We start from the raw sequence: 24047 nt of genomic DNA on the forward strand, positions 1-24047 counted from the left end.
CAGGAACTGCATCTCAAGACTCACCTGCAGATGAGGTCACTGGTGATTTGTCACTCTGCATCCCAGCTATTGGATGCTCCAGTCTGCCCCTGTCCCCAGCTCATGCATGGCCAATAAGACCTAAGCTCCCCCAGGGCAGGCTGACACCCTCAAATTTTCACTGCTGCCAAAGAAAACCCCACAGTGTGTTTATAACTGCTCATGGGCGTACCCTGCTTCTGTAACTCAAACCACTGCCCCAGCCTTCCTTTCTCCTTCCAAGTTATGCACAAAAATATGTGCTCTGCAGTCTGTCTGTGCACCTAAAATCAGAAATGGCAACGACAACCAACTCAATCTAGGTTAGATGAGGCTGTTTCTGAACACCCCACAGGCTTCACAGCCATGTGCTGTCCTCCCACATCAGTCACTCGATTAGACAATAATATACAATTAAGCAATTTCAATTTGTTTTGCAGAGGTGGAGAATTACACACCTCAGCAAGAGCACTACTGACTGAGCAGAGTCTGAACAGGGCACCAAGCAGGATTTGACACAAACCAGGAGACTACTTTCCATCATAGCTTACATTTTTGGTCAGATTCACTATGGAGTTACACCTCATTTTTAGAGTAAAACTTATTTATTAGTCTCTAAAGGCATGGGGCTTCTAGATAACAGGGAAGATACTGAACATGTTCAATGGACACAATGTTAAATCTCAATTTGTCACAGGAAGAAAACACACCCACACATTCATCCTATAACTTTTATTTCACAAATTAGATCATTTGGTTGAGGTCTATTCCACACAAGCCACAAATCTCCTCTGTAACCTCTCCCAAGTTGCATTCCTGTAGACATGACTTTCATTTCAGAGGGAAAGAAAGTCTTGATCCCATCCTTTCCTCAAAATACTCTTACTATGCTTACATTTTGGGGTTCTTGACAGTATATTAAACTTAGTTTAGTATTAACCCTCGATAAATTTACTCATGTAAATCTTTCCTCTTTCCAAGATAAGAATTCCAAGCCTTTGCACTCTGGCATGCTCCACAGCCTTGAGCAAGGATAATAATTTTAAGCAAAATCCAATTCCTTAGTGACTAACTAGCTGTGAGACCATCACATGACAACTGATGAAATCTAGCAACTTAATGAAAGTTTGTCTCTGTTACACAATCTGCTGTGTCTAATGCTTCCCCATCGTTCATATTCCTCAGAGGTACAAGGAAAGCTTTTACCAGGAGACAGGAACGTATTGTATGCAAATAACTAGCTCAACATTTTGGCTGCATCTTGACAAACAGACAGAATAAAGAGTTGGCATTTTCTCATGCTACAAAATACACCAGAATCTTGAAAAGTAATCCAAACTGTAGGCAGAAAATGGCAAAACCAAAACCCACAACACCCACCTTTCCGTTCGGCCCCGGATATCAGATAATACCAATTGCACATACTGTACGTCTGTTATAAATAGCAACCAGGCAGCACCTTCCCCACTTGGCTGGACATTTGACTCCCAGTAAACACTGAGCAGTTTCAATTGCCCAGATAGCAATTTCCCTGCAGCCCTGGAACCCGCAGGATGCCTCTCTCAGCAAAGCCCATGCCAAGCTCAGTGCCTGGAGCGAATGAAAATCTGTTAGGAAATCAGTTAGAGGAAGGAGCTGGAGGTGGTTCTGTGATTTACTCTCCTCTCCCCGAGGCTCTGGCAAGCAGCTCCTGGAAGAAGATGGCAGTCATCACTTCCAGAGGCAGACATTACCAGTCTCCTCAAATACAGCTGCTCTGGTGGGGACATGAAAAGACTTGGTACGAATTAGTCAGAGATTAAATCCAACCTAAGTGTAAAGATGCCATTGGCAGAATTGATTCCTAGTAGCGAGGACACATTTCTCTTTGCCTTTTATCCTCAAGTCCTGTTCTGTCCAGCCTTTTTAATTCCATCCTGCTTTGGATAAAGGTCATTCCTCTGCAAGGATATCTGGGGGTCTGAGGCAGATAGCTCAGCTGAGGATATCTGGCAGAGAAAGCAGCCCTCTGAGGGGGCACAGGCATTCCCTTTGCTTAATGCAGGTCTGAGAGCCCTCACCCAGGGAGCTGTGAGCACTTTTTGTGCAACACATCTGTGTGCACTTCCTCAGCAGGCAAAGCCCACCATGCTCACAGACAGCACTGTGAAACAATCACTGCCCAGCGTGGCTTGACAGGACTGAGGCACTGCTCTGCTCCTGTGCTGCTCACAGGATCTGTCCTGTAGGGCACTTCAGTATTTCCACTGGCAGATGATTCAGTTCTGGACCTCGGACTCAAACTGTGTAATTTCCATAATCTTATTCCATAACATCCTGTATTTGAGCACCAGCCAGAATGACCCTTTTCCAAAATGCTTTTAATGCAGCAAGAAAGAGCACAGGAGACTGCAGGTCACTTGTGACTTTCTCAGTGACAATACCAACAGGCCGCTGCTGGTGTATCTGAAAAGAAAAATACTGAAATTCAGAAGTATTTCCTTCAACTTCATTCAACTCCTGCTTTCAGGCTCAGTCAGCCAGAACAGACTGGTAGCAGAGCACAGCTCTGTAAACTGGGAATGATCAAGAGTGGTGGCAGCACGACAGTAACCGCTTTCCTGTAAATCCATACAGTGCTCCTGGAGAACATTAACTGCACAGAACAACCTGGGGTCTTTAAAACTACCCTCTCTCTATTTGTTCACTGGCAGTAAACAATTTAGTATCTATATATTTACTATTAGTTCATGCTAACAGAAATAAATTCTGTTAAGAAGGATTCATTTTCTCCAATTTAAGGACTGAGAAATGTGAAGGATTTGTTTCTTATTACACTGGGAGCTACCAGTAAAATCCATGTCTACTCTCCACTCCCCTGTCATTTCCCACACATACACCCCAGAAATTATCATGTGTTTTTTCCATAGACCCAAAAGATCTGGCTAACTGTAGAGAAAAATTTCTCATTTCCTGGGACAAACCAGAAAACTCTTCAGCATTTGGTTCTTGAAATACTTGGGAGTGACCACAAGTAATAAGCAATGTTTGCTTTTAACCTTTAATTTCTGTAACACTCCTGTTTATTTTTGAGGATAGAACAGACTATTCCAGTTGGAAGAGGCCTACAGTGACCATCTGCCTGGCTGAACAAAAGTTGAAGTTGTTAAGGGCATTGCCATCATGAAAGTTCATTTCCCTTCCCTGGCTGACACCAGTGTCTGGGCACACACATTTTGTGGTAACTTTTACATTATGTTCTGTAACTATAGGGAATAAGAGGGAAATACTCATTTGAAGAACAAAAGGCAGACAAAAGGATCTAATGCTGATAAAAATGGGCAATTTCCTAACCTTATCACGCTGTGCCCAGTGAGATTACCAATGCTTTATGTCTCATCCCTGTTATCAACTCAGACATTTCTTCCTGAGCCAGTTGTTTTTATGATCAATAGCTTTCTTTTCATTTCCAGGCCAAGTTATACCTCTCTGTTCCTGTGATGATGCTGACCTATGCAAAGCTTTCCCTCCCTTCCCGCACATATTTATAGACAATGTCACATCTCCCCTTGGCCTTCATTATGCTAAGGTCAAATCAAGCTCTCTTGGACTAAGACAGGCTTTCTTTTCCCTCTCCTGCCCATTCTGGGATTGCTTTAGCCTCTTCCACCTCTACAATCCACAACTAGCATAAATTTTAATGTACTCATTGATCACAGGAGACACTCTTTCTCCTTTTTTGCTTATTTCCAAGTGAAAGGCCATCAGATTGCCTCACGCTATTGAATTTAATTTCATGTGCATCCTGTGAGTTCTAGTTCTCTCTACAGAATACCAATGTAAAGGTAGAGCTGGTCTCACAGGCAGAGAAATACAGCCCTGATCCTTTAAGAGCAGGAGCAGTAACCCTTCCCCCAAAACTAGTTTCTTCCCCTTCCAAACACAATTTGGTCTTTTCGTCAAAGAAACAAATCTGGTATTTGGATGCAGCAGTTTTTTCTGATGCAATATCGATGCCATGGGCCAGGAGACTGGTGGAGCTTCATGGAGAAGATTCCCACAGGCTGTGGCCAGCACCTGTGATCAGCCCTTCCAGTCTCCTCTACTTCCTGACCTACTTATATCAATATAAGAAAAATAAGGTAGAACACCTCCAGGAGTGGCAGAAAAATGTGTTGGCTTTTGTCCTGCAACTCAGTATTAGAAATCAGGGAAGTGGGGCTCTAAAGCACTCTCCAACAAGAAAATCCAAGGTAATTAGTCAGTTTATTAAGAAAAAAGAGTTTTCTGAGACTGAAGAGAAACAGAACACATGCTAGGATTTGCCTTCAAACTAGTCCAGGGCTTTGACATTACTGTATAGATGTAAACGTGGCAATAGAAGCACAGTGCCAAGCCAGAATCACACGCTGCTTACCATGACTGCAAACATGGATGCAAAACAAAACAGCTTTATTGAAAGGTCACTAAAGGCTGTGCAAAATTATCAGGTTCAAGGCCTTCAGCTGCATGAAGTGGAAATTCTGTGAAAGCAGCTGATACTGTAGCCATTTCTGTAACCCTCTGTGCTCTGACAGAGTGTGTGGGGTGGGAAGAAGCCTGAGGGAGGTGACCCTGTCATTTGAAACTCGGTTTCCTTGACAGGATGGATGGAATTTTGCTTCTTCCTCTGTTTTAAAGAATTACAGCCTTGAAAGCTGAAGGTGGCAAGAGACTTCCAGAATTTTGCCTGTGTATATAGAGCTGCCAGAAACAGTGTTGATAACAGTGCTGTTTGGAAAGGCTGTTCATGCAATTTCAAGAAAACTGTGCTTTGGGTAGAACAGCTTAGTAAAAGCTGCTGGTATACTCCTGCGTGTTGTTTACTTTGGAAAATGAAATTTGAATGTTGTTTTCCCTCAATGGTAAAGCTATGCTATGCAAAGCAATACTTCAGGCAACTTATGCCACATCTGCGTCCTCACAGCTAATAAAGGAATGTAAGATGACGACAAGTTATGCAGGTATAATCACTTCACCAAATTACATAAGAGAATTTAAGAGATAAGTACTGTTCTAAGTGCTCCAAGCACATATTATATGTTGCCCAGGAGTCCATTATCCCAAAAGAAAAAAAATTATTTCCTGTCTTTGAATTGCTCTTAGAAACATCTAAAATACCCCAAGAGCTGGTTGATTCAGCATTGCTTTAATGTGATCTTGAACAAGCTTGGTTTTCCCTTTTCCACATATTCTATGCAACAGTAACTTCACTTTCATTAGTCCCCTGGCTAACTCCTTAGATGTGACAGTAATACAGCCATTAAGCAGATCAGCAGGGTCTCAAGTTTAACAGAAAGATCAGTATTCAGACATGTCTGACTTCAGTCCAAGGTTGCTGGCACATCTATAAACAGCCATAGATTGAGATGCAGTAGTATCTTAGAGAAACAGAACAAAGCACCAAGTTTGCAGTATCCAGCTGCAATGAAATGTGAAACTCTGGCCTTGACAAGCATAATACAGCATTGTTCACTGGACACAAGAGGTGCTCCCTTCTGTAGCTTGGACTCCTACCTGGTCCAGTGCTTCCACATGCCCCTACGGCCACAACACTTGCTGGCTTTGGAGAAAACAGCCTGCCAGGCTATTCCATGGAGAGTGTAGAGCTCATCTCACTGCAGACTGTGGGGAGTAAGCCCAAGGTTATTCAACACTGTGGTATCCCAGTAAGTCACAGGACATGCTGGAGAAAACATCTATGGTACCCACACACCCTGTCCAAGGACTCACCCAGCACTTACTGATTCTGTGTGCCCAGATCTAAGCATTAGACTCCACATTCCTCCACTCCAGAGGACAAGGCAGTTCACCTCTAGCACAGAGCTATTTATTAGCTACACCACATGCCACATTAACACGAGCTTACGTAAGCAAATTCAGAGCAAGGTAGCATCTAATGAAAATGGCCAACAAAAAAACAGGTGCCTTGCTATTAAAGGCTGCTTTCCCTGGAAGAATTTAAAGCCACACAGGGAATGCGTGGGAGAAACTGACAACCCTGCAAAGCAACCTGCAGCGAGGCAGGCGGGGATGCTGAACACCTGCAAACAAACCCAATCCATTACTAAAGGGGAGTTTGACTTTCACTTAGAACTGAACCTCACACACCATCTGTGCCCACCTCTATTTCAATCCCACCTCAGGTCAGCCTGACAAGTGTTGGGTGTGATGTCCACAGACACACAAATGACCACCTGAAGTGAACAAAAGCAGTTTCCACTCTCACTGGAATGACCAGGCTGCCTGGCTCGTTCTCTCAGTGGTCTTTTCTACAGAGAGAGTGGAGCACAGAGAAGCTTCCAGCACACTCCTCTCCTGGCTTCCTTCACTGAGCACAAGTAGTTACAACCCATTAATGGAAAAACAGCCCAGTGCATGCAGAGAAAAACTAGGCTGTCCCAACTAGGCTACACTCAACAACTGGAGTCAGTACTAAGGTGACCCAGACAGGATTAAGCTGGAGGCCTGCCACACCATTAGCTTTCATCAGATCAGTAGTTGGCTGCAGAAAAAGACAGATAATTCCTGCTGGATCCATGTTTCCTTTTCTTTTCTTGGTTAAGAAACTTGATCTGGCTGTTGATTAGGGAACTACACCGATCCATATTGTTTAAAACTCTTGCTTAAGGAGTAGGTCAAACTAAGAAATTGTGAGTCACAGAACCACAGAATAATTAAGATTGGAAAAGACCTCTGGAGATTGCCTAAACTGATCCCACTGCTCAAAGCAGAGTCAGCTAAAACAGGTTATTCAGGACTGTGCCCAGTCGGGATTTGAGTATCTCCAAGGATGGAGTCACAAGGGATGTTTTAAGCCTAACATAATATCTCTTGCAACAGACAGACCTGCATATTTAACCTCCAGGCAGATTAATTTTTATGTAACCAGGCAATACAAGAGAGGATAGATGCTCAAGTCCCAGCACACATCACCCTAAAAGGTAAAGTCAAGGGTGCCAAAAACAGCAAGTCACTTTTTCCCCTATATTCATGAAACTCGTAAGGTCCTCAGATTTCCTCCTTACCCTGAAACAAACTCAATTGTTTATTCCCAGGCCTAATGGAACATTAAACAAAAGAAAGCTTAACCCATGAGGACAACACATGAAGCTGCTCTAGCAGATAGTACTGGAGCTCTGAATCCCCTTTTACATTCTACTCCCTAAACAAAGGCAGCACCTAGAGCAAGGGTTTAACTAAACTGCCTCTTCTCTCCTTGGAAACAGTTCTTACTGGTCAAGTTCGGTGATATCTGACTTTGCAGTAAACAAGCACTGCCAGAATAAAAAAATAACATTTAAGAGAACCTCAAGAAGTGATCGAGTGTCATGTTGGTCCAGATGTTGATCCAGAACATGTGATTTTCTTACAAGCTGCAAGATGGAAGAGGTACCTAATGACATAAAAAAGGATATTCACACCTAACAACAAAAAAATTAGGATCAAAAACTCCGTGCTATGTTTTCCAAAGGCAGAGTGCAATTCCTGGCAATGGGGCAACAAGGAATAGCTATGCAGCTGGCAAGTGAACCACAAGGTTTTAAATAGACAGTTCAAAGCCACAGATTACTCTCTTATCCTGCACTGGGGGTGTTACAAGGCTGTGAGGAAAGATGATGTACAGAGAAGAATCAAAAATGTATCACTTCAATTTTAAATTACCTACCTCTGCCTTTAGAAAACTACTTTTTGGATGACTTGCAATGTGTCAATATGATTTAGAACAGTAGCTGTGTGTAGAATCCAAAGACCCCTGATTCAGTTTTGGTGTAATCAAGGGGCTTTAGCTCTTGCAGGGTTGCCATTTTAATTTTGATATCTAAAGAACACAATCAATAAAGTACAGCTCACCCCAGGGATGAGAAGTTGTTTCTAGTCCCAGGTTACGGTGGCTACTTAGAAGTACTCAAGCAAAAAAGTGATTTTTCTAGGAAGGAAAAGGTCACTCATAGGGAAAAGACAAGTTACGAAACCAGCAGAGCAGGCTGACCCTGCAAAAAGCAGATTTTTAAAAAGCCTTGTTTACTGTTTCTAGTCCCAGGTTATGGTAGCTACTTAGAAGTACTCAAGTAAAATAAGTGATTTTGCTAGGAAAGAAAAGGTCACTCATGGGGAAAAGAGAGGTTAAGAAACCAGCAGAACAGGCTGACCCTGCAAAAAGCAGATTTTTAAAAAGCCTTGTTTAGTGGGAATCTACTACACACATGCATGTGGGACGGGAGAACCTCCAGCAGATCAGCCCTCTTACACCAGGGTCCTTCTTTCCTCACCCCCTAACAGGAGGGTCTGGCCACAGGATTTGAGAAGATTACCAGGGCAAAGCTGGAAGTGCCTTCCCACCAGCAGTCTAAAAGTGAAGTTAATCACCTCAGCACTTCTAAAGGGGCAAGGCCTGGGAAAGATTGAGTGAGACTGCTTTCAGCAACTGGCCTCAAACCAATCACCAGCCACGGAAACACCAAGTCTGATCCTGTGGGCAAACAAGTCCTGAGCAATGGTTCCTCGAGGTAACATGCCGGGTGATACACAACTGTTCCACACAGAACATTTCACCAAGTCCCACTGGAACACTGAAGGTCTCCAGTCAAAGGTCCATACTACAAAGAACTTTTGGTAAAAGAAAATAACCAATAATTTGTGTGTGCTTATTTAGAAAACAACTACCTCGACTCAAATCCTCTGGCAAACAGGGAAAGCAGCGCTAAGTCTTTTCCAGGGAAAAAACTTCAGTCTAGACTTAGAAAAGGCTTAGTCTAGACACGGATACCACAAGCACTGAAAATGCGAAAACTTCTCTGGTGTCCTCTGCACAGGACAGGGAGTGTCTCCCTTCCCCCAGCAGGCAGCCCAGGTAGGGGTCCAAGGCTAAATTCAGCTACCACATTACCATACCCTGTCATGGTGCACACTTGCTTGAAAACTTAGGAATTTATGCTGAAACTTGGAAGAAAATATCCCAGCCAACAACTTCAGCCAGAACTTGAATGGAGTCTTTAGCATAAAGAGGTCAGCTAGTGACTGTAGAAGTATTTACTGAGTTTCTTCTGCATTTCATACGTATATACTCATCCTTCCCTTTGTACAAAAAGGAAAGTCAGGAATGAGTCAGGAATTCTAGGCTCATTTTCATTTAAAGAGAGAAATATGCACACATGCAGTTTCAATATCAAGTATTCCAGATTTTATGCGAAGTTTTTTCTTTAGTGACCTGGCTCCTCATGTAGTAAATCACAAGCATAACCCAAGGAGACACATTCGTTTGCAAATTATTGCTACAATCCTCCAAATTAAAATCTTTCAAGTCCATTTCACATACAAACCCCTGACTATGGCTTTAAGATTTTGGAAGGAATAGAAGTGCCTAATTTTAAAACATGCTACCTTACCATTGTTAAGTTCATGTAAATTAATTATAAGTTTATAATATTAATTATATTATTAATATTTCAATGCATCCTTGAGCTTTCCAGTTCACTACTTAAAGAAGGAAAAAGGAGTGTAGGTTTCTTTAAAAGACCAAAAATTATTTTTTAAATTACATTCATTTTAAATTAAAAACACTAAAAAATTATTCTTCCATATCTTGATATCCCTAGTAATACTTTACAAATTATTATTATATGAAATTTTGAGATAAGGGAACCAAAACTGGTTTAATTCTTTTAAGGTTTGAATCTGCCACAAACAATGAGCAGGAAAAGCCATAGTTGGTGGTTTTCTTTTTTTCCCCCCTTTGTTTTTAGGTCCTTCCATGAAGGGGAAACCCTTCTAGGAAGAAGGGCTATTCCCTGCAGTACCACCTCTCCATTCCAAATTGCCAAGAACAGTGCAGGGAATAGTTTCTAGCATGGGGACAGAGAAATCTTCTTCCAGAAGTTTAAGGACACTCTTCCCAGATTATTTTGGTCACCAATAATTGCACTGGAATGGCACTGGAGATTCCAAAGGGAAAGCTGTTATCCATCACCAGCAAGTCAGCTACACTCAACTCTGTAAATATATCTCAGAAGAATCAAGTGTTAGACTTCTCCTACATTTATAGTACTACAAGAACAGAACAAGGAATACAGTCTGTTTAGCTTTTATTTTTGTCTTGATAGGTTTTCATTCTAAATTTCCAAATGTATTCTTGTCACTGAAGTGTACATTTCTTAAAACTGAGAACGTTCAGTGCAATCTCAGTCAAAAATGACCAAGAGAAAATTCAGTACCTATGTCCAAAGAAGAAATGCTAACAGACATTTCCACCTTGAGAAAGGCCAAAGACAACAAGCTTGCTCATCAGAACCAGTTCCTGAATTTTACAACTTTCTCTTCCAGTCCTGTGGTTTCACTGGGTTAATAATACCAGCTGATATGATTTAATAAAGTACTTGATGATAATGCAGAAAGGAACAGCACTTTTGTGGTTGGAAATGTAGCCACACAAGCTTCCTGTTAATGTATAACTGGAGGCTGTACCAGCAGATGCATCCCGAGCTCCATACATATGGATCATGCTTTGCTTAAATCTATTTATCTAGGATATCTATTTCATGCTACAACTGAATGGTATTGCTTTCCCTTCCCCCTGACTTTGGGAATGCTTGGAAAGCTGTGCTTTTCAGCTGAAGACCATGATGGAAACTCCCCTGCCTAACTAAACACAAGCAGCCCCTTCAGTCAGGTCAGAGATTTAACCTGGCTCCCCACATGGCACAACCACCACAAGAGAAATGGAAGAGGAAAACAAACACAGGGTTTGTGGTGAGATGAGATCCATCCCTTAGGTAATTGTGGGATCTTCAGCTGTTTCATGCAAATCATGAAGATATCCATATCTTTATAACTTAGGGCAGAGGCTGTAAGAAATACATAAATCTCCCTTAGTTTTCAAAGTCAGTGAAAGTTGAAAAAAAAAATTAAAAATCAGCAATGTCTTGGCAGAAGAAAATATCTATGTCAGCATTAAAAAAAAAAAAAAAAAATTTCAAAGTCAGTGAAAGTTGAAAAAAAAAAATTAAAAATCAGCAAGGTCTTGGCAGAAGAAAATATTTATGTCAGCATTTAAATAAAAAAAAACAAACCTGCAGTTTCAATCACCTCAGTATGACATGTCTGGGAAAACAAGTTCCTTTTTTTAAAGTTGCATTACCACAAAGTTTAACTAGAAATTGCATGAGCAAAGCCAAGAAGCCATCCTGCTTAACAGCCAAAGAAAGAATAAAAATTATTTGTCTGGACCTACCCATTACATCTTCTGCATGCTTTAAGGACACACCCCTTAAAAATGCAGACATATTTCATCTTGCTTACCCCTTTAAGAAAGTCTCCAATTGCTCTTTTAACATCCTCATATTTAACTTCAGTTTTAAAAACTTGTAGATTTATCACTGCCTTCTTCTTGCACTCACTGTAGCTGTACACTAAGCAGATTTTTGCTCCAGGACCCTAACTGTACTTTTTAGGGCTACAGCTAACTAACTTTCAAAAAAATTCTGGAGAAACATCAATTAGAGCAGTCCAAAGGGCTGCCATCAGAAACTGTGACAAAGCAGTACAGAAAAGCTCATACCCACATCAGGGCTGTTGTGGAACAGAGTCCAATTCAATGTTTGCTCTATTATCAACTTGGCACACTCAAGGGAAGTTGTGGAAGTCTGTTGTTCAAGTAATTTAAAATTAGACTACTTAAAAAAATAACAGGAGGAGTAAGTTTTAGCTGTCTAGATTATGTTTCTTATAATTTTACAGGAAAATCATACAAATATCCACAGATTTATTTTTGTGCAAGGGTAATAAGATGGGATACATACATGGGATGTAAAGGACCACAAGGTTTGATGGCTAAGACAGAACATTTGAAGGGCAATATTCTTCCCACTCTCCATGAGTGTCCTCAGAGCTCTTGGTGGGGTGTCTGACAAATATATTTGTCCCACTAAGGTCACAGGTCAGCACCTGAGACTTTCTCTAAGTGTCCCAAGACATTCCCCCTCAAGCCCTCTTCCACTCAGCTATGGAACAAGACAAAAGACAACCCTGAACCCCTTTCTTCTGGAATTCTAACACAGGGAGCATAGAATATCTGTGCCAACTGATTGGCAAGCTTCCTTGCACAGATTTGAGATGGAGAGGCAGAGATAAGCACAGGATAAAAAAAGGCAAGTACACAAACACGACATAATTACAGCCCCGTCTGTAGTGGCAAACAGTACACTGGGTGTATTGTAACTTGGAAAAGATCAACCTTTAGGCTCTGACACCTGCTCTATTTTATGTGTGATCATCTAATTATCTAAGAATTCAGAGCAACACTTCACAGGCTTTCATACCTTATTTACACTAGAGAGTTTCTCTCAATGAAAAAAAATTATAAGCTACCAATACAGCTCTGAATCAAAAATATGGTCAAAAACCTAATTTCCATACTTTAATTCAGCTTGAAAGCCTATCTGACTTACCATCTTCAGGTAGCAAGCTACACAAAGAGTAGAGCTCCAGAGCATGCCTACTCTCCTGGACTATGTTTTGTTCAGGAGAATGCAAACCAGCTGTGAAGTTCTGTCTTTCATGGGGTGAAGTTGTACCACAAAGCAGCTAAAGATATCACAATTATTATATGTTTGCAAGAAAGCAGTTAATTAGGCCTTGCCTAAGCAGGCAGAAAGCAACCACAGCTTAAACAGCTACCATTTCTACAATGGTTTTTCATCTTTCTTTCCAGAGCCAAAATACACTGTTCTCCAGAATTTCTAAAAGGTTATGACTCAAGTAGACAACCCAGGTTAGATCTTACTTTTGAAATCAGCAGGGATTTTCATGTGGCATCATTAACTCTGAGTTATACAGGTAACAAGTGCTCCCAAAGGTCCAGAAGGGAGACCTTTGAGAGGAACAAATTTAGTTGGATACAATCCTACAGCCACAAAAGCACACACTGTCCTCACTATAAAAGCTATTTACTCTTCAAAGCAGCAAGATGAAAGATTACTGAAAAACTGCCGGACAAGATAAAGCAACAATTAATCTCAATTAGTGCCATTCAGTTTGTGTTCAGTCTCAAGTCTTTAATCTCCACCTTTTTTAACTCCCAGTTTTGCCAGCTCGCCACCATTTTAAAGGAGAGCTACGACAGGCTCCACAAAGCCTTCCTCATGAGGAGCTTTATTTGATTGCAACACAAAATCAGGCCACTTCCAAGTAATTCCCAAATCCTCAGCTGAGGCTGCTGTCACTTAGGTGGTGCAGCAGAGCAAGCTGCTTGTGCATTTTTGCTGCCTTACTTCAGTGTTCCTGTAGAGCAAGAGCACATATCCTGCTGGCTGAACTGCTCTCCATCCTGCACTCCAGGGAAATGGATGCATTTCAATTATGCACACTTACATCACCGCCTCCCATCCAGCAGGATGGACAGAGTTCAGCTCCTCCATTCAACTGTGCTCTCCTTGGCAGCCAGGGAAAGAGGTGCAGGTGGAAAGCAGGAATCCCATCTGTGTTTTGAAGGGCAAGGGTAAATCAATTACAACAGTGGGCAACTGGAATAGCAGTGAGGCACGAGACTGAGCTGAAATTCTGAGAGCACATACAGACACTTCAGCAAAAACTGAATATTCTTATTTTTGTGTTCCCATCACATGCACACAGGGTGGTACAGACAGAACCCTGATGATGTGGCAGCTGGTTTCTCCTCTCTCCCTAAAGCAGATGATTTCATGTCAGAGTATACATTGGTTTCAGACAAAGAAAATATCCAGAACTGTCAAACTTTTTTAAAAAAGCATTTCTGACCACAATGTGGCAAGATGGGGCTAAAAAGGGAGAAGACAAAAAAAGGCAGTTTTGTTTGAGAGCTATTTTAAGTTCACATCTCCAGGCAGAACAGCTTTTAGCATTGCTATGCTCAGTGAGAAGCTTCAGGGTCAGTTACTTTCATTTGTTGTTTCTTCCCTAAGGAATATCTAGGTTTGCATGAATAGCAGTGTCGAGCTTGGCTTAGATCATGCATGTGGGGGAAGGTGGAAAAAGACATGAGAAGGCTGGAAAAGACAACAAGAAAATTGCAGTGCAAGAGCTGTTTGCAAATGCTGCACCACACTAAGACAATTTCCTCAGCTGCTCAGGAAAACCATTACTTTAAATCCCAAGTAATGGCTGCAGAGGTGGAAAAAAGTCTGGTACTATCTCATCCTTCACACCAAGGGTAGGTGGAAGGGCAAGGACATTCCAAGTAAAGCTTCCAAGAGGACAATAGAGGAAATCTTTAGTTTTGCCCAGGAACTAAGCACTTGGCTGTGAACTCCAGTCAAACTCAATTTCACCACAGCAGACCTCTGATGAACAATATACACAAGTGAGAGCTAGATGGGACTCTGAAAAAGCCACTACAACCAAAAAAGTGGCAATTTTCTACACAATAAAAGGTGATAGAGTCAAAAGGAACTCAAGGACTGCCTATTTCTGACCATGAAAGCACAGATTTGCTGGGGCCTGACCTACACAGGTTTCTATTTTTATCTGGACAGCGAAAATGTAGCTGATGTAGTTAGAAGTTTCTCACCACTTCACTGACTAGTTTTTGGGGTTTTTTTTATTTGAAGTTCATGAAAGAATGGATAAACAATCCATTTATCAGCGGCACAAGCACGAGTGCTCAATGCCTGTTACTCCCTGTATCCCAACTTCATTATTTGAAGTCCATGAAGGAATGGATGAACAACCCATTTATCAGCGGCACAAGCACGAGTGCTCAAACCTGTTACTCCCTGTATCCCAACTTCATTTCTTTAGATTATCACTTACACCTGTTTTTTTCTTTGACTCCAAGTTTATTTGCAAGTACCATTTATGGTTGTTTTCAGAAACCCATGCCCTAAGAGCCTGACAGATTGCCAGCTCACTTCATTAAAAAACCTCCTGTGGCAAGAGCTTTCTTCCACTGCTGACCAAGGCTGTGTTTGGACAGGTGACCCCAAACTGAAGCGCTTCACACTCAACTCTCAGCTTTGCCAAGTCAGCCTGTAATCCCTGAACATGGGGAATTCTTGACATGGAACTTCTTTAACTGTGGCATCTCCCCCAGAAAAGCAGAAGAGCTAGTAAATATGCTTTTACAGTCATCTTTAAGCCTCTCAAAATTACTCTCCTTTCTTTGTCTTGACACGCCTTTCCTCCCCTTGAAAATTCAGAATTTTCTATTACCCCAGCACATTTTAGAAGACATTCTTTAATCCCTTTGCTGATTGGCAACTTCACTTAAGATTTTATCTTCACCCTCTCAGGATTACTTACATGGTAAAACTCTGCTCTTCAAACAGCTTGTAAAGTGAGGATTGAACAATAAGGGGTGGGAGAAATGAATTTAGCATCAGACAGAAGAGTTCTGGCTCCTAGGGTTGGGCAAGGCTTGGAAAAGACAAGACTTCTTGCCATCATACTGCAGATCATCTGCCAAATAGTAACAAAAATCCCCCAACAACTAAAAAGACCACAAAAAAAATCCCAACCACTTTCAGGTCCAGTTACCACCCTGAAATGTAAAGGAACAAGCAACACCACAGAGCTGATAGCCCCCACCCTTGCTACAGCAACAGAGCCTGCCAATCAGCTATTTATCAAGAATCCACAGCCACATGAGCTGGAAAACACTCCTCTCTTTACACTCTTGACAGCTGTCCCAGCTCAGGTTAATAGCAAAACCCCAGTTTGGTACATGCAGACCCTGTGACAAGCTTCACTACACTGAGAATGTGACTAAAAAGGTGCTGCTTCAACACCTCGTCAGCTTAATACTTGTGTTAGGTCTAATATTAGAATATTCTAAGTCCATTAGGGGTGACTGCTTTCATTAGCCTTTAAATAGTTTTTCCATGGCACTATCTCTGAATTCTCTCAACCACTGTTTTCCTCACTGTTTTCTGAGGATGGCACAGGAGGAAATACTAAGGACAACTAATAAAACAAAACCACAGCCCCAAAATACAAAAGGTTCTGCCACAACACCGAAGAGCACAGAAGTGTCAGAGAGTGTGCACTCTGCTGCTCTCCTGGCTCAGATTTTTGCCACAATCTCTGCTCACATGCTGAGCTCTGCAAAGGCAAGTGGCAAAGCGATTCCCCTCCTTGGGAATCCAAGCTCAACAGGACCTGCATCCCCAGCAGGGTTCCCAGAGGCTGCCACAACAGCTTCCCCTCGGGTTGATGCACCTCAGAGGCCCAGAGATGGTTAGCCTTGGGTGTCATGGTTAGCCTTGGGTGTTATTAAGAGGGAAGCTACAATTACCTTCATTCTGCTCTATTAAAGCTCTTAGGATGAATCACGTTGCACCAGCACCTTTTTAACCATTCTGGTTAAAAAGAGGCCTCTCCAAGCGGCGTTCACACATGGACCTGCTCCCTCCAAAGCTGCTGTGCTACAAACCTGGAGTTCCTCCTCTCCACAGCTGATGTGCTCCCAACCTTGACAGAACAAAACAAAATGAGGGAAACACACAAGCCTTTCAAGTCTAATTTCTGAAGCCATTTAGACACTGAGAACAAAACTGTTTGATCAGCAACAAGCAGACACGAATGGCTCGGTCCTGAAAAGACTCCGAAGGGAGAAAAAGAACACAGCACAAAGATTTGTTTCACTACTGCTGCTCAAGGACCTGGAGATAAATAACATCTAAGTATATCTCAATTTGTGGTACCTTACATGCCCTCTTGACCAATTCTTGACCCAGAAAAAATATGCCCTAAAGGGACAGAGAGGAAACTACATTAATATTTATGCTCTTTAAGAACAATAACATGTGCATCAAAATATGTAATATATAAACAGTTTACTAAGGGCCAGATTTTGAGTGTTCCATTGTCCAGCCAGAATTTTTTGTTTATAAACTATTACATGAACCAATCTTTAAAAAAACCTGTGAGTCTCCTGCTGAAAACAACAAAGTTTAAGTCCTTGAAATTTCACACAAGCAGCAATTATTTTTAGACTAAAGGATACTAAGTGAAGGTTATGAGGCAAGCAATGTCATTTGCAAATAAGCTCTCTGAAGCAGGAAACATCTGAATTTGGGCCTGTGGCTGTTCAAAACAAATTATCTAGCTGTTCAAGCCAAAGGCATATTTTACACACAAAAAAGTGCTGGTTTCCAGAAACAAAACACAACTGACACTTTTGAGCACCTGTGACAGACACCAAGCCTCCAGAATACAAGACAATGACAGAAAACAGACCCCCCTCCTACCCAATTTGAAGTTCAGAATTGCTTGAATGCCTTGAACAGACAAAGGGAAAGGAGGCTGCATCCAAAGCAGGAGGAAGCAAAAGGAGGGATGGCTTCTTTTCAACAACACACAGGTACAGCCATGGTTTCAATTCATGTAATGAAGCACTTAGATTCACATGAGCTCAAACACAGCCCTCAGCACAGTGGGGCAGGAAGAATCAAATTTACATTGGACATTCCTATTCCTCTTCCATCAAACAGACCACCAGGTGACCAGGGTTCTGCTTCCCATCACTACTGGTGCAAGTTAGGAGCAGTCAGAGTATGTAAGGATGATGAGTGGCTCTGCTGTGCTATGGACAATTTGAGATTCAAGGAATAAATATTGTTCTTTCCCAGCCTTCAAATTTAGATTTCAGCGGAGGAAAGAAGACTGGCCTGCACACTCCACATTTTTGCACCAGCAAGGAAGAACAGGTTAGTACAAGAGCCTCTGGGAAATATCCTGTCAGAAGCTTTCCTGTACAGGTCACATTTCTGGGCTTATTGTCTTATCCTTGACAAAAGCTATTCCACATAGCTATGTTCATTTCACCAAAACAACTTTTTGGGAGTGTGGGGAAACCCATGAATATCAGAACTACTTTTTATGGGTAGGTGGATTTCCACCATCACCCTCCCGGGGATATTTATTTTTCAGATTAAGAAATATGAGCATTTGGGTGCTACATATTCAAAAGCAGTTCTTTTTTTATGTCAAGTTCCAGCCTTTTTTACCATTGTTACTGTTCCCCACATATACTCCTTACCCTGACTACTTAGAGGACTAAACACCAAATGCAGCAGCACTTCAAGACTCGAGATCTTGTCAGCTCAGAGTTCTTCATGCTTTATCACACACTATGTCTCTCATATAAGCTTTTGCACATTTTATAACTGGCTGCATTACTTTTTTAAGCAATTGTTATTTAAGAAAAAACCATAATATTTGGTGGTGTGTCTTGAGAAAGGCATAACATCTGCAGCTGTTGGTCATTTGAAACAAACCCAACTTCTCCTAGAGCTGAGGTCAGTACATGGGCACCACGAAACTCCTGAAAGGAGGAACTAGGCTGAAAGGCAACAGCTCTACCAGCTGACTTTAAGACACAGCTTCAGTTTCTTCCCATCAGTCATGGGTATTTACATTTATGGCTCAGCATTTTCTTCAGTATGGCACCTCCACATCAGATAAGTTCTAGATTGAATGCATTAGAACTGGAATCAAACTTTTAAGTCTTATGTATACTCTCCAACAACCAGAAGAATAACTGATTTTAGCCTGTTACTCTGCATTCTAGAGCAGTCTGAAATCATGACCAAATTTCTGAACCACAAAGTTCACACATTTGGCTAGAGAAGATTTTGATTTTTTTAATCCATTTATTCAACAAGAGAGTTGTTCTGACTGGGAAAAAATGTTAAAGTAATACTGCTTGAAAAATCATAGAATCATAGCATGGTTTGGGTTGGAAGGGACCCTAAAGATCTCCTAGTTCCAGCCCCCCCATCACAGGCAGGGATACCTTCCACTAGACCAAGTTGCTCCAAATCCCATGCAGCCTGGCCTCAAACACTTCCAGGGATGGGGATCCACAGCTTCTCTGGACAACCCCTGCCAGAGCCTCAGCACCCTCCCAGTAAAGGTGTTTTTCTTACTACCTAATTACATAGGAAAGGAAAAGATCTACTGTCACTCCTCTACATCAGCCTGAGCCCAACTCCAGGCAGGAAGGAAAGCACCAGTGACCAGCAGACTTATCCAGGCTGTTTTCCTAGCCTATCTTTTCTGGTGATGTTATAAATACCCTTCTTTGAACAGCACAGATTCCCTCCCCAGCTCTTCCTGGGGGCTGGAACTAGATGACCTTTAAGCTTGCTTCCAGCCCAAAGCCATTCTGTGATTTTTTCAATTCCCAAACATTTCCCACAATTAAGAAGCACTACAAGCACTCAGTGAAATCAGAGAGCAAACCTGTTGCTCTCCTACACAATAACCTCACCTTGCCCTGAACTTCAAAGAGTCCTTCTGGAAATGTTCCTGAATCCAGTAGGAAGGCTTTACAGTAAGCACTAAACAAACATATGACTTGGGGTGCTTTTAAGAGGCTACTTCACTTGATAAACTGATAGAAATATCACTGATAACAACCTAGAAGGATGAAGGCCCAACTTATCTTAACAGCACAAGTGGCAGTATAATCTTCCCCGTATTCCTACTGCTTTAAGACAAGAGGAATTGAGGAAGGCAATAACTCCAACTGTCCCTGAACTTCAGCACAGAAAGATAATCTCCCCTCAGGGCTACAAACCAACTACTTACAGTCTTCAAAGAACTCTTAGCTAAAGAGCCTACCAGAGGAGCAACGTGACCAGAAGCTGCCTGGGCAATGGATAGACAAGGGATTTGCAAATTTGCTTCATTTTGCACTGAATCACTTTGGTAGTTTTATAGCAACAAGGTTATAGAATTCATAGCTAGCAGGCCAATTCCAGGGGACATTTCAACTTGCATCCTATAAATCGCCATCAAGATATTTGTATAACTGTGGATTAACAAGCTCTTAGACAAGAAAATACCTTCACTTAACAGTTAGTGAATAGACTCCAGTGCCAATATTTGAGACCAAACTGCTTGTGTTATGCACATGCTAAATCCATGTGTGAAGTCTGATCAACAGGGGCATGCCTCAGAGGGAACCATCTCTAGGTTTACTGTGTAAATGAACAGGTGCCAAGGCTTAGTCTCTGAGCAAAGCTGTGAGAGTTTAGTCCTAACTCTCACACAAACAAAACTCTTCTTCAAAAGGAACTTTCAGTGTAAAGGTCTCTGTATATCCCACATCATATTTCCTTTGAAAAGTCAACAACTTATTCCAGCTAATGGAGACTTATCAGCAAAATATTTTGTTTCACACAAAACCACAGCAAGTGAGGGTTGATGAAGCAAAGTCCAAACCTCTGCCCTGTGAAAGAATATTATCTTAAGATTCAAATGGGGACCACTAGCATCAGTGCTGGAAAAATTAAGGGAGATAGAATATCAGCAGAGAAACAGAGGCAGGAGTTAAAAGCAAGATCTCACAGCCCTCTCTCTATCCTCAACCCTGGAACCCATCATCAGGTTTATTTTCCAATAAACTGATTTGTCCAGAGTCACAGGTTTTCAAGGATTCAAGCTTCTCATCGTATGGTAGAATTTAACTTCAAGCTTATTCTTGGGTCTACCAATTTATTCCCTGAAAATTATAAACCATGAACGAAAAGAAAAAACAACCTAACACCAAACCCTTTATTTACCAAATTACCCTAATCACATTGGCAGAGCTACTAAGTGACATAACAGATGGCTGCATGACACAAAGGCATTCAAATTTTAAAAGCTGGTACCTGAGTTTTATGGCACTTTTCTCTTTAGTACTTCTATAATAACCAAAGTTTTTTAGTCAGTTCTTCAAAAATGCACATCTCAACTCTAACCATGTTTTGAGACAGGCCCTCTAAAGGTCTATTAGATGAGCTCTTCTCAGAAGACCTTGTTCTGCACATCTAAATCCCACTGAGCCTTACAACAGTTTGAATCCTGTTTTCCTCAAGCCCTCCAGGAAGCCCTACCAGAAGCATGCTGTGCCACAAAAAGCCAGCTGCTCCTGCTAAGACTGTTCCTAAATTCTAGAAAGGCTTCCTCAGAGACTGGGAGTGCAGAGCATTACATCCTCACATTTTAGGATGACACCAATATTCTTGATCAGTGTAAGGACAACTTCCACTCATACAGGTGGAAGAAATCACTCATACACTGCCAGAAACCTTCACAGTAAAACAGCAAAGTCATAAGCAAGGGCACTTGTCACAAATCCCAAACTAAAGAACGCCCTCAGCCAAGTTCTGCTGCATACCCTGCCCATCTGCCTCAGCCCATACCACCAACCTTCCTTCCTTATTCCTACAGATGCCAGTGCAGACCTCCAAACAAGCAGGACAAATTCACTTTACAGTTAAATGCCGCTCTCCTCAAGGGGAGGATACACATGCACAAACACATTGTGTGCACACAGCTCACCCCAGCCAGTCTGCAGCACTTCAACACGGGGACACAAAGATCTGGCTCTTGGAGAGCACTATCAGTCCTGTAACAAAGTCCAGGGCAAGCTGACAGCAGCTGGTGATAGAGCCAAGCCCTCTCCTGGAAACAGCAACTCCATGGTTATCTGCCTCGCGCAGCGCTTTGTGCTCCTCCAAACATGGAGCTCTCCTGACGGGACAGGAAAATGGCTGAGAGAGCAAGAGCCAAAGTGGCTGGTTTGGTTTATGGGCTGTGGCCCAGAAAAGCAGATAGCCCTGGCACACGAGGTGACAGCACAAACACTGGAGCATTCCTTGGGAACAGAGTGGGAAAAGGTTTGCTACTTGTACAGTCAGCGAGATGCCGCATTTCTACGCCTCACTGCAAACTACAAAAAGGAGTTGTGCCCTTCCCATTTAGAGGCAATTAAGTACCCAGAAGTTTTCTTTAGGATTTCCTTATTCCATCCTACCACATTCAAAACAATGTTTTATTGCATGCTTCAGAGTTGTTTTCCATTTGTAGCAAACAAGTTTTATTTGGACAGGATTTATGTGCACATTATTGCTGAAAGCAATACCTAAAACCAGATTTTAAAAGAAGAGACTAGAAGAGGGCACCTGTGTAAGAACTGGGCTAGTGTCAACAGGCCTGCCCTCAGCCAAGGAGTGCAGCAACCCCATCCAGCCAAATGTGACTATTTGGTGCCTCTGCTTGTTTCATAGGAGAAAAACAGCACTGCAATAAATTTAGTTAGTGAGATGAAGAGCTCTCCTCAGCTGTCAAGTCTGAGCTCCACAGGCAGAAGTGTTCCTACAAACCAGACTGCAGGCATGCCCTAATACCTATTACACTTGTTCAAATACAGTGTGTTCTCTTGTTCTAGTAAAGTTTATAAATGTCTTTTCAGCACAAGAGAAAACCAGCCATGCAAACAGAAAATTTGAACGTGACACACTGTCAAGCTGACAAAGATAACACTGAAATTCCCCTCGCTCTGTTAGCATAGCACACACTTGAGTAGAAACCTGTAAGCAGTAAAGCATTTTCAAGGAAACAACAGTCAAGATAAGGGCATCTCCTCCATCTGCCAAAATGAATCTCCACTGCTTAATCATAACACAAGTGATGAGTATAAACCCGGAAAAGAGTGAAGAAATTAGAGTTCAAACCATAACTGTTGTTGCAGATACACAAACAGATGACAACAACTAAAAAATTCTATTAATGCAAACTGCAAGCAGTGGACAGTGCTGCTCTAGACTCTGTGCAACAATAGGAGGAAATGGAAATCTTGCCTCTTTCAGTCAAAATACACAAAACACAAATATTCCATGAAACACTGACCATCTTCCAAGTAGCTGCTCTTCCACAGAAAAGCAGAGAAAGTTTTCACTTCTGATAAAACCTCCAAAGTCAGAGCTGTTTCAGTAAGAACTAAGCAGAGCCCTTTCCTCTCACAGTTCAGATCAAACCTCTGCTTCCCACCATCAGGAAACTGGCACCTACTGGAAAAGCACAAAGTAAATGATTCACTTTCCCTCTGATAACCACACAGCAGATTGTTGCTACAACAGACCAGAAGAGAATTGGGAAAACGTGGTTTTACTTGTCCTTAACCAGAGATCTGGAACACACATGGGGGCTGAAGACACGGCTCAATCCCAGAATAAATATCTCCTAGACCTCCAGTCAGGACTCGTGGTTCCAGCTCAGATGTGTGAGCTCTGCTCCAACCACCAAGGAGGGGATTTCTGTCTTTAGGAGAGAAGTTACAACTGCACAGGTTAATATCAGTCAGGCACACAATCTCTTTATTATTATTTTCACTACTGCTGTTTACCAACAAAAGCAAGTTGTAACTTCATATCCAGCAAATCAGCCATTCAAAAAAATCCTGCCTGGAATCTGTGAATGTATCTCAGACGAAGCTGTGAAAGAACTAGCCAGATCAGGGAAAGGAGAAAGTCATTTGCTCATTTAAGTGTTTTAAAAAGTCAGAACTGAGCCAAAAAAAGCAACCATACACACTTTCTTCAGCTGGCAAACCACACACTCTCACATTATGCTCTTAAGTAAAAGAAAATAGTCCAGGGGTCGTTTCAATTTCTTTTCAAGCTGCATCACCAGTGACAATACTGATCTAGGAACCATTCACTGATTATCACTCCACAAAATCAAAAGTGAGGGCTTCTACATATCATATACAGGAGAACTCATCCCACTCATCTAGAAGTGTTAAATACAGTTGTAAAATTTGTACTCCTTCAAATGCCCAGTAAAAATATAAGTCAAGCTTACTGCAGTGAATAATCCAGCAAAAGAAGACAGAAGCCACATGAGGCTGCTGGGCTCACTTCCCTTCTCAGGGCAGTAGTACTAGCTTCATTTTTTTTTCTTTTCATTGTTATTTCATCCTTATTAGCATGCCAAGCAGGAGCAGGAAGAATTCCACGAGTTCCCATACATTAGCCCTGGCAAACTGAGCTGCCTCTTTTCCATCAGTTAACTTGAAACACACAAGGAAAGGTCTCTGAGACGCTACCTGACAACTTCTGAAATCAGTTTCCATAAATTAATCTACAAGCAAATAACTCTGTTTGACCAGGAATTTAAACAAACAAACAAAGGCACACACAGGAACAAGCAGGGAAGAAATGATCTGCAGTCAGACTGGCCGATATTAAAAAAGCACACCCGAGGGC

The 24047-nt window shown here is 41.9% G+C and overlaps 1 protein-coding gene across 5 annotated transcripts in view; it reads right to left on the reverse strand.

The window, feature by feature from the left end:
- The window catches only part of MICAL3 (microtubule associated monooxygenase, calponin and LIM domain containing 3), a 136387-nt gene extending 115162 nt beyond the window's left edge, over positions 1–21225 (reverse strand). For 4 of the 5 annotated variants that reach the window (XM_041398629.1, XM_041398628.1, XM_041398627.1 and 1 more), the window contains exon 1: positions 21208–21225. The gene's annotated coding sequence lies outside the window, so the exon portion shown is untranslated. The remainder of the gene's footprint in view (positions 1–21207) is intronic. The other variant, XM_041398630.1, reaches the window with a different exon arrangement.
- Positions 21226–24047: the final 2822 nt, after the last annotated feature.

This window comes from Onychostruthus taczanowskii, unplaced genomic scaffold, assembly GCF_017590055.1.
Source record: "Onychostruthus taczanowskii isolate IOZ18803 unplaced genomic scaffold, ASM1759005v1 scaffold15, whole genome shotgun sequence".
NCBI lineage: Eukaryota > Metazoa > Chordata > Aves > Passeriformes > Passeridae > Onychostruthus > Onychostruthus taczanowskii.